At 37.5% G+C, this 12,227-nt stretch overlaps 1 protein-coding gene across 4 annotated transcripts in view; it reads right to left on the bottom strand.

The window, feature by feature from the left end:
• Positions 1–12,227, bottom strand: part of LOC128889737 (polypeptide N-acetylgalactosaminyltransferase 2) — a 286,331-nt gene that overhangs the window by 53,017 nt on the left and 221,087 nt on the right. The gene's annotated exons all lie outside the window — the stretch shown is intronic.

Below are 12,227 nucleotides of genomic sequence, written 5' to 3'. Positions count from 1 at the left end.
TCTTTAGATGGAATAATATCAGTGTAAATTGCTCTTGAGTTTTTCTGTTTCCGTTGGTAATTTTTAATATTTGATTGAAGTGAATCTCATACGTCATAGGAGTAATCATTGAGAACGTGTGGTTGGGTGGAAGGATGGTTATGCAATTGTTTAGTGGATAATGTTAAAATAAATAGACGCAGGTTGCTTAAATAAAACTACTTTGAATATTTTAGAAATTGTAATATTTGTAACAGGTAAATCCTATTTATTTTCATTATTCTGTGTATTATATTAGCCTAAAAATATATTTTTCACTGTTTTAATTCGACTTTCCAAGCAAGGCTTCCGGAGATTCGTTCTGTTCGCAGTTCCCAGGGAACTTATGGCAACCACTCTGGAACCTTTTGTGAAAATATTCAGCGAGTTTGGGTATCGCTCAACGGCCTAGTCGCTTCCTGAAGTCCCTCGAGTCGAAACGTTTGTTTCATTAGTTCACTTTATCGGGAATTCGATCGATCGAGAGGCCGGGTCGTCGGACTAATAAAGTTTTGCTCCCTTTTTATGGGGCGATAAAGCGAACCGTGGGTGACTGGGTATAAGTTTACTCACGCGGAAAGCGTCCACAGAGTGCTGCAGGGGAGCGAGCCACGCATAATCGGCAGTAAAAATAACGTAGTTGCACTCTGCTCGTCGAGCGATGCTGCCCAGAGCGGATAATTGCACGATCAGAGGTTAGTTGATGCTTTGAAGTCTTCTTCGTGGGTTCTAGAATCGTGAATCCTTTTAACATTGAAAATCTTTTTATTTTTGAACAGTCGAAATTCATGTCACGTTATATGGTGAAAAATGCTGTGCGCCGATGAAATGGGTGGGTAGTAACAGAATAAATACGTCCCGTTACACAGCTTGTCGTGAGATATTTTTTTATATTTTAATATCTACTGATTGGAACAATTAAAACTTAATTCGACATAATTAAACATTTATAATAAATACAGTATCATTCAGTGTTCCATTAAATATTAATAACAATTACGGTTAGGAATAAATATTCATTCAAGACATTAATCGTGAGAAATTTGTCAATATTTTAATATCTGCTGATTGCACCAACTAAATATTAATTTCTGATAATAGTTAAATTAATTATTAATAATACTCATTATTTAAACAATGATGGGAAATATAATTATGCTGTGGTATTAATGTTTCGTAAATTCTTTTGTGGATGGATCCAACGAGCCCTCGAATTGACATGTCACGACATGTCCCGCGGTTGTTGTTTGCCCTTCCCCTTCTCTACTTCGAGAGGCACAAACAATCTACGACGCACGACCGCGCCCAAGCAGGTATGCGAGAGGCGAGAGCTCATTCGTCGTTGATCCTTCGTTCGATATGGATCTCGCGATCGCGCGTCCGCGTCTCGCGTTCCTCCTATTTGTAGTTTCCCTTAGTACTTTATTTTAGTTTGGTTAGTTTTAAGGTTGCGTGTACGAGTGTCTCCTCTGCCAAATAATTATTAATCAACTTGTTTTGTTTGTTCATAAGTCCATATTGGGCTCGTAACATCGTGCTCCACTTCGGTCACTATTGCTTCATGTGATAAGTGTAGTGACCAACCATGTGACTAGCCGAAATCGGTTGCCGTCCTCTAGTGGGTCTGATTTGAGAGAGGGTCAATCGACGCCTCCGAGGAATCTTCTAGTCTCTGTACGCGTCAGGCAAAGTCCAGGTTCCCGGCGCAGCGTAGCTCAAAAGAGCCGTCAGACGGATGCAAGTCGTGTCCTGGACTCCTGACGTTGTGCAGAGAGTAGAACTCCGTTTCGGGACTCTACGACCGTCAGACATACCTGGTGTCGCCAGGGCAGGGCAACCCGACGCGGTGCTACATACGTCGTACACTGTAAGGTCGGATCTGGGCCCTCGGCAGCAGGTATGCAGGGAGTAGAGTACTGGCGGAGACGTTGATCGTCTTTCTCTCGAATCAGACCCACCAGAGGAAACGGGACTGACTCTGTAAGTCCAGTTACGTGGTCGCGTCGTGTCGCGATTTCCATTTAGCTTCCATTTAGTTCAAATAATTATTTGGCAGAGTCAGACTTAGACTTTGGAAATCGAAGGGAATTTTCTATTCCTTTGATTTTCATTGTTTCGTACTTAGCATTAAGCTCGTTGACTCTATGTAGAGTAAGCATCTATGTGTGTATACTCTATGTAGAGGGAGATCGAATGAACTTTGATTCCTTCTATCTCCGGGTCTCTAGTCGCAGCAACCTCCACGTGGTGAGACCTGGTAATCGATATTATTTGTGACGAACAGTCCTTCGTCGCGAATACTATCGAGAACTAATGGCTGCGAACTTGTAATAAGATCTTTAGATATAAAAAGTGCAAAGTGTAAAGTTCACAAGTGAGAAGTGCAAAAGTGTAAAATGCAAAGTGCAAAAGTGTAAAGTGTAAAGAGTAAAGTGAAATTAGATTTAGATTAGCAGGAACAACATCAAGGAGCCGTAGCTGGTATTAGTGGTCTATAGTGGGGATGGTTTCTGTGGATTTATCGTTATAAAAATTTGTGCGTATAAGATTTTACTGTAGTAACAAAACAATGTTCCGTTACAATTGGGTCTTAGTGCGTCATAAAGCAATGAATGAGTTTTCTGATAATAAAAAGAATGTCCTGTTGCGGAAAATCATTATGTATGGTACAGCAGGTAGCGGTTCGCGATCAGTTAGTTCAGTTAGTTAGATTTTCCATCTCTCTAACTCTTACGTGTACGCGATCTGTAAATTTTTATAACATAGTAGAGCTATCAATAGACGTGGGCTGACTCAGAAATTGATAGATTCGAATCATTTTCACATATTTCGGTGGTTTCTAGTATAATAAAACTAAATTTTCTTTAATAAGTAGATACAAGAAGTTGCGTTCGTTTATTTATTAATTTAATATCATAGGGAAAGGAAGAGATAATATTGAGATTGAGGTGTAATTTTGTTGGGTTTAACTTCCACCAATTTGGTCGTAGTTTTGAGCAATCTTCAAGGTATTACAAAATGTTGTGAAGAGGATAAATATTGTCCTAGTATATTAATGTTCCTTTTATTGTGAAATTATTGCATTTCTTATTCAGAATTTCCTTTCTCCTGTTTATCAATTTAATTGTTCATTTTATATAGATACAAGTCTTATATCCAAGCATATCCTTTCTTTATCTTTTTTTAATATTTTACCTGGAAAATGGATTAAACAATGCCAGGAAACTCAATGTTTCGTTATTTAAATAGTTTGTTAAGCAATCAGAGTGTAGATTCAGTTAGTTAGTACATTTACTTCCTTACACGAGATGCCTTGCGAAGAATTATCGACGCATTGGAGTGCCATTTAGAAACTGCAGAGAGATGGAGAGAGAGAACGATTAACCGTGGATAGAGGATTTTAATATGATCCTTCTTTCTCAAGTGTAAAGTGCAAAAAACTAGAACTAGCTAATCCTAATTAATAATTAACCCTCTGATAAACCACTGCTGAAATATAAAACGAACTTACAACATGTATAAATAAACCAGAACAGACCTCCATAAATACAGAATGTTGTTCACATATTTGGACTTGAGGGGTCCTCAAAAAAGAACTCGAAAAATTCAAACGGTGCAAATTTTGACCGATTGCAATAGTCCTCCATCTGTTGTCGAACAGTAGCCGTAAAGTAAAACTCGCAAATCTCTCGCGTATGGCTGAATTTCGTTTCGAGCCCTCTCTAGCGCGCATCGATCGCCTCTTCGCGGGGCATCCAATTCGATATCCTAAATCCGCGGCACTTGAACCGTCAACAATCGCCAAATCCGCGAACGTGTTTCCCGGGTATTGTGCCCATTATATTTCGCAATAACCGCGGCTGGTCTCGATCGTGGATGCAACGGGAACAACAACGGCGGCGCGGAGAAAAGAGGACGTGGTCGTTGGAACAGAGGGGCGGGGGAGGCGCAATGGGAGCCTCGACGGATTCGAGGATCCAGCAGCGAGCGAATCGCCGTCGAAGCCGTTTCCAACGAGGCTGATATCGCGAAACGAGCAGTTTCCATGGGATCTTGTGGAGGCTGTCGCGTTCCCCGTCCGAGAGAAATCAGTTTCCCTCGCGATTCAGTCTTATCGAAGAGTGTATGGTAACCCTCCTCCTCTGGTGCTGATGCTGGGGGTTGCCAACCATCCTATTTCGAGAAGGATAATACTGTTCTCTTGAGTCTTTCTGTTTTGGTTTTTTCCAACGTCAGAAAAGGGGGCTCTTGATAAAATAAATTCGAATGGTGTATTATTAAGCAATTATGGTAAGAATTTGGTGTATTTTTGTATTTTGGAAATAATATAAATGGGAAGTGATGGATAAGAATAGATTTTTGTATATTTTAACAATAGTATTCGTATAGATGGAATATATTATTCTTATGTATAGGTTACGCTGAATCATGGTATAGCATTAGGAATGTTAATAGTATGTATAACATGATATAGTTAATGTATGAATAAAATTAATACACCATGACTTGTACACGTGAATAAAGTATAATAGACTGGCCATCGAATGGCTCGATAGTATTAATTTATTCACAAGAGGTATTGTACTTATCTATCATTTCCCACTTTTATTCTGAACAATAGAAAACAGTACATTCTTACCATAATTAATCTTCTTATTCCTTCGAATTATTACAATACTTATATAAATATTTAATTCGTTACTCCATATTAAATACGTGAATATTTTATATTCTCAAAAATACTATCCTCTTCTAATAACCCTCTTAAAGTCTCTCATTCCATGTGCATTGGAACGGTTATTGTATCATCAGAGGTACGATTGGAATGTATGGTTATTTTTCGAGGAAAGTTAATTTGGTCCCCTTTGTTCTGTTTGCTTCAGCGATTATCTGCCGTCGCGAGCAGTAACTTCAGAGTCTTGGCAAATCGTGGCCGTGTTCTATTCCGTTGGTCGAGTGCATCGGACAAGATGTCGTCCTTGATCACGTCTTTGAGAGCCTCGGCAATCTCGTGGCCCGATTCATTTTTACGTAGAAGGAAAAAGTATTACCCGTTCCTTGCAGCACGACTTATGTATAAACTTACTCATTCCCTTTAGTGAATCGAATATCCAAGACTTTTGGTATGACAATTCGCTTTACAATTAAATTCATGAACCCAGTAACGTGTCTTTTCTAAAATTAAACAATTTTTGAAAATAGTTGACAGAAATAATCAGAATTGGGTCATGTGTACTTATTGAGAGAAATGTTACTCGCGGGGTGAAATAGCGACAATCAGTAATGAAAATTAAATTCAATATTTATACTATTTGTATCTGTTGATGAACCTGATTAAAATCAGGTGTATTTTGTTGTAAATATATAGATTTTTTGTGAGCAATTACTGGTGGTTCGATCGAGGAGGAAAATAATCGAGCGCGCAAGTGGAATGAGACGTAATTGGTCAGACAACACTGCAAGCGTAGTAAATGGAACACAATGCATATTGCCTTACGTTAAATATTTTACGTATTACTTTTTTACAATTTCCATACAGTCCTCTATATAATTTAGTATTCTCCCTCAGTTTCTGTTATTAATAGTATTTTCTGATCAATTCATAGACACTTGGAATAAACATTTTTAAAACACAATTGAATTAAACCGCTTTAAATTGTAATATCTCAAACAAACCAAATGAAGGTATTTGTACTATTATTATTTTGCAGGTAAGAGACTATGATAAATACAAAATAATAATCAGTTCGAATATTTTCAACTCCTCTATTCTAAATAATATAATTTAATAAACTGTGAAAACAACCTTTCTCAACTTTCAGTTAATTTCTGAAGCCTTCGCTGTTTTCGAAATCCTGGCGAATTCCAACTAAGAAACCTACAAACAAATGCTCGAATCAATTAGAATCGAATGGTTTCCTCGATATTTCACGCAACAAAGCTGCGCAGGAAAACTCCAGCAAGGAGTGCTGACTTACCGTGGTTCGAGACTTTTTGCTCGTTTTTCAAAAAATATTCCGGTTCCCTTTTACCAGTTATTCTTCCGGATTGTCGTAAGAGCGTCGTGTTCTAGGGTCTCCTCGCGCTTCCATGGACCACGAAGTAACTTTTCATCGAGGTTTGAATATTTCATCGCGTTACGTAAGGCTACCGCGGCGAAGACAAACGAAAAGAAATGAGGTCCTCGACGCTGGTTACTCGATTGCGACGAATTACTGAAATTTTTATCGACCATGTCGTCCATTGCGAGGGGCTCCATTTATCTTGTACCGCAGGGTTCTTCAGCATTTCCAAGAAGATCGTTAATTAACTACTCGAAAGATCGATGGAGGTTAAAGATTCATACTTCCTTCACGTTGCGAAGTTCAAAGGGACCGATTTATTGGGCGATAAAATAAATCGTTCTCAGAAACGTGAGTGGTTGAAAGAAATGTTCACGGGAAATTCAAATTTTATTAATAACACAACTTATTGATACCAGGATTAATAAGTGCCAAGGTACTGTAATTGGTAATTAATACCATGGCTAACGAGGTGAACAATTTAGCAACCACTCTAAAGTGATGTAGGAATTTTTATGAAAATTATAAGAAAGTGTATTTTTATTTAGGATGTATTTATACTTAGATCAATTTAAAATAGAACATGTCACGTCGTTGCAAACTTTTAATTTTTGTGACACCTCCATAAAAATTGCCAAATGATTTCACTTCTTCAACACATGATCAATCCATTACACAGAAAAATTAAAAAATAATGTACAAAATTACCACTTAATTCCTTTCTTATTTTTGAAGCCTCAAGAGGCATTCGATTAACCCCTAAAAAAGTATAACATCATTTTTTGTAATATTTTGAACTAGTTGCAAAAGTTTTTCCAACAAGCTCCTTTCATCGACGGAAATTACGATGCATCGAAAAGAGATTGGAGAGGAAATCGAGGACGGATGAATCGTTCAGAGTTTCGCTACGAGGGTAGAAGTCAGGCGCGATCAAAGCCGCGTGAAATTTCTCCCACGATTCCTACTCTTCTGAGAAGCAGGTCCCATTGATATGTTTAATGCAACGGTTGGCGCATTCGAACGCGGTGCGCCGAGACAGGTGCATAAATATTTTAGTTTTCGATGTTACGTACAAGCAATACAACTATTCCATTATCGGCAACAGACGGTATAAGGAACATTGGGACGGGAATCGATCAGTCAAGATGAAACCCGGGCTCGTAAATAATTCATGAGAGATGAAGTACTTTTTGACGCGCGCCTGTGATGCTCGCAATGTTGTTTCGCATTCAATTATATTCGACGGAATATGAGTAAGTCGTGATGTTATAGAAATGTGACGCATTCTGAAGTTGCGACGTACAAAGAAAAAATGTAATTCGGCGATAATTCAGAAGAAAATGAGTAATATTTTTAAATTCAGTCTTATTTAATTGCTGTATGGTTTTTGTTTCTTTGCTCGCGTGATATGCAAGGTAAAGTGAGAATATGCGTGTTAGGCTTTTTGGTAATGAGTGAGTGACAATGGTATTATTAGACTATTGATTACTGATTAGACTATCAGCTTATTTTCTGTATGTTTTTGCTAGCAGGTTGAATAACCTCTAATAATACTCATGATTGGTAGTATATAATATAAAAGATATTGTGAAATAAATACCAGTAAAATTTACCATTATCATGTAAAGCTAAAACACATAAGTAGACTGCGATAAACGTTCAAGTTCGTATTACAATATTTGCAGTTTAAAAATAAATTCCTATATAAGTTCAATTTTTGTAGGTACATAAATTTGCAAGGAATTATATATAATTTATATAATACATTTTACAATTACACATAAATATTTAAACGAAATATTTTCCAAGGACGATGAACAATGCAGATTACGAATTACCAGATCATACATCGCATTAGTTCTTCATGGTAGCGAAGTGGAACCGACGAAATGAACTCGTAAAGAACGTCGAATGTAACGTGTGAAACTGCGAGCCCATTAATATTCATTGTAACGCAAACAACGGAAGGGGGAGGGGAGGGAGGAAGTAAATTGTTGTTCAAACGACATTTGCATCGTTACGCCGTCTATAACGTTCAGCAAACGTCGATTGCTCGAAAACCCGATACCGCCGAATGTTATGTAAATGTTAAACGACTCCATTGAGAGAACGTTGCAATGCTGCCGGCAAGTGGACCCTGCAGGTTCCTGAGGTTTCCGTTATCACACCCTCGAACCCGACTTTATAACATTGCGGTTCGACTGGCTATCGGAGTCTGTCTCATTTCAAAAACGACCCCCTACGATTCCCAAACGCCGTAAACTGATCCGCGGAAGTGTATCCACGAAATTGGTATAGGGAGAACGGAATTATCGCTATGCGGTTTTCATCAGTATCGGTACAGAGTGTAGCAAAAGAAACGAGGAGGAGGATGACAAATTTGCCAACTAACCACAATCCATCTCGAAACACCAATCGCTTTTCAATGAAACAAGAAAAAGAAGAACTCGATACGCTTGATCAAATCGAAGATAAAAATTGGTTTCTGCAGTCAACCCAGCTTTCTTAAAAATAAGAAACATCGAAATTTTGACGTCTCGCATCTTTGAAACAAATATGAAACCAACAAAGTGATGACTTAAACCCTTCCTAATTTCGCGTGGACAACAACTTACTTCAGTTTCATAAAAATCCCCCTCTCCAGGATGAAAGGGTGATCGATTTACTACGGGGAACTTCTAAGTCTTCCAAGTTGCAAACCACCCCTATTGCTAACTACAAACTTTTCTATACAAGAGATAATGCAGATAAATATCCAATATAAAATATTGCGTAGAATCATTTCGATTCGTCTGAGATAGTTCTTTCGAGTTTTTTTAATTATTTTTGAGCAGCACGCTCGAAAATTTTTGTTAGGCGAGATCTAAAGAGACCTCGAGGGTTTAGACTCCGTCTAGGGGGATCGCCGTCGAGCTTCGGTACTTGTTGAACGCCTCTGTTCGCGGGAAACAGGATACAGCCGACGGGTGAAAGGGTAGCTAGAGTACCCCAGGAAATTAGATCACCGTGGAGGATTGAAGAGCCCTCTTGCCTCGACGGAGACAGTCGGAAAGGCGGGAACGGAAAATACATTCCGAGCTCGCAGAACACAACGTTACCCTTTCGATTTCGAAGTGGTATCGATCGAAGCTTCGCTCCCTAGAGAATGAATGGTTCATTCCCACCCGGTATTCAATGGTCGCGACAATCATGTTTCATATAAAATTGTATAACCTTTGAGATGATGACTTTTAAGGTCGAACAAGAAATTGATATATTAGATAGAGAAATTAATTCTGTACCTATACATTGACACATTTTTAACACATTCGTGACTGGCAGATATTTTACGTTTCTAATACCGAGTATTGACGAAAATAATAAAATTCTCAAACTGGACATCGCAAATTTGTATCGTTAAGGCGAAGATAAAGATTACAAAATATGTTTCGTTAAGATGTAAGTTTTATTTAAGCGTAAAATTATATTCTCCGGCGTCATAAAATCAGAAATTTGCGAAGTATAGTACAATAAAAGTTCAATTTCGAAACTTACACTTCGCGGTGTAAAGAGAGAATTTCAATAAAATCTCTCTTCCGGAAGAAAGGACATTGGAATGTTTATCCAATAACTGTTGGGTTAAGTATCGTAAAGGAACAAAAGCATTGCAATGGTGTTGTACTCCGACACGTTTGTGCTTTTGATCCTCAACAATATTTCACCTGACAACGATTGGATAAACGTTTCGCTGTCCCTTCTTCCGGAGGAAAGATTTAATTCGACTCTTTGCCTCCATGTTCTAAATTGAAATTTGGTTACATTATGTAACACTAATTTTCATTTTCGCTTTCATACCATTTCATAGATTTATGAAAATTATCTCGTCAAATAATGGCCATTATTCCGTTATCCGAGAATGATATTAAATTGTATTTAATATAATTGTGACATTGTTTCAGATTCGAGCATTCGATAAATAGGATTCTAGTCTGTTAAACAATATCAATTTAAATGAAACAAAATTCTATTCAATTGAATATAGTTGTATTAGAAAAAAAAATCTATTCGATTGAATAAAAACATATTCAATTGAACAAAATCCTGTCAATTAAACAAAATCGCGTTCAGTTAAATAAAAATATTTTAAATAAAATAGAAATTCACTTCAGATAGAACGCATTGAATTTCTCGATCGCTGTGTGATTGACTCTTTAATTTGACTCCGTCGGCAACGCGCTGCCCCAGTGGCGGATCTCGTTGCACATTCCTGAATTTCAATTATAAAATTGATCAATAATAAAATGCATTCTCTCTAACAGAACGGAGGAGCTGTACAAACAGGGAAGGAAGGTTCGTTTAGGCGAGACAAGCGGTAAATAAATTACTGGTCCGTGAAAGTAGTCGGAGGTGAAATTAGATCGGTTCCATTAACCATTGATTACCCCAACTGAATGAACAGCGACCCGGGCAGAATTTATTCCAACGTCGCCCGCTAATTAATTCGTTTCGCAGTCCTCGCAAAATTTCGCGAGCGACGACTCTCTCGATTGCAGCGCTCTCGTTAACGGAAAATTGAAAGGTCGCGTGTTCAGATTACCTACGACTTTCATGGGACGACGCAAAGGATGGATGGTGGTCGATGTTTTTATCAAAGCTAGTAGTTAATGGATGCTGAGCTCTACCATCGTAGGTTTATATCGAATTACTATGTTTCAAACAAATTTTTTTGGTACTAAAGCAAAAGTTTGAGGACTAAGGTTGGGTATATTGAATAGTTAAAGCCACTTGTTATTACATTCTGATGATAAAGAAGGTAGAGACTGATAATTCCAAGACAAAATTAAAGTCTAATTCTATATTTTAGTTTTAAATATTAATTTTCGTAATGTGAGAATAATAAATTCTATCTGAAGAGAACATCGTAGCCTTTCATTTCCTTACCACACTCGATGAATTAAAATTGTATTTATTAAGAAGACAGAGATTGATAATCCATAGCAAGAAAAATCAAGTCTAATTGTATATTCTATTTTTTAATATTAATTTTCGTAGTGTGAGGATAATAAATTTTTTCTGAAGAGAACATCGCAGTCTCTGACTTCTTTGCTCAATTAATTACAATTGTATTTGTTCCAAAACTTTCCAAGATGTTGCTCCAGAAGAAAAAGCATCTCATTTTAAGACGCACAGTTCGCTATAAAAAGAGGTATGGGAATACCATTGCATTAAAGTCAATGACACCAAGCGTTTCACGTAATTCACAAAGCCAAACCACGAATGATTGTTGGAAAACTACCTCGAATAACTCTGAAACATAAATTTTCATTGGCAAATATTTGTTTCTCACCGGAGGATCAATAATTTATTAATGCTCGTGCAACCTGTCAATGGAAAAACGACCGTGTTTAATCGGAACGGTCAATTGTCTCCCCATTGACCAGAATAATGTCACGGTATTTCTATCGGAGCGGATGCCGAAATCGCGCCAGGAATAACACCACCGGTAATATGGAAATTCGATTATATTTCACAACACATGGTTCGTGGGTACAATAAAGTAAGATGAATATACAAAACATTACAAAAGGTACAACTGACAATGCTCGAAAAACACCCATTATTCGTCGATGCAAATAACACAGCCATAGTCGAATACCCAGAAAGGTGTTAAAAACTTGTTAAAAATTTCGTTGAAAGTTATCCAACATGGCGGATTCCTCGACAAGACATAATTTATAAATTTTCTTGGTAGCTAATAGAAGCTTTAAACAAAAATAAATTCCCTTGTTAATTTTCGCCTTTGAACATTCAAATTTTCTGCTTCGTTCGCTTTTGGAAGAATCTACGATAAACAGAAACTGGTGTTAAATTATTGGTAAACGCAAAGATTTTTAAATCCTCTATTGCACAGTGTATGGAATACTTGCCACGATTTACAGACCAGTAAATACCCAAAAAATTTGGTTTTATTTAAGATACAATACAACTCGTGCAATAGGGGGTTAGGGTGAAGAATTTCGCAACAAAACCTAGTTCTTCCGAGACATAGCCTTCATTCTTCGTTTTCGTTGTTCCATCGCCGCTCGAATGTAGCGTCGTTTATCTGTCATATTCATGATATCCCAATTTTGGGCGGCGATCTTGGCGATTATTTGCGAGGAATAATTC

The sequence above is a fragment of the Hylaeus anthracinus genome, unplaced genomic scaffold, assembly GCF_026225885.1.
Source record: "Hylaeus anthracinus isolate JK02 unplaced genomic scaffold, UHH_iyHylAnth1.0_haploid 11997, whole genome shotgun sequence".
Lineage (NCBI taxonomy): Eukaryota > Metazoa > Arthropoda > Insecta > Hymenoptera > Colletidae > Hylaeus > Hylaeus anthracinus.
Note: the sequence above shows the minus strand (reverse complement) of the source record. Positions and strands in the feature narration are given on the sequence as shown.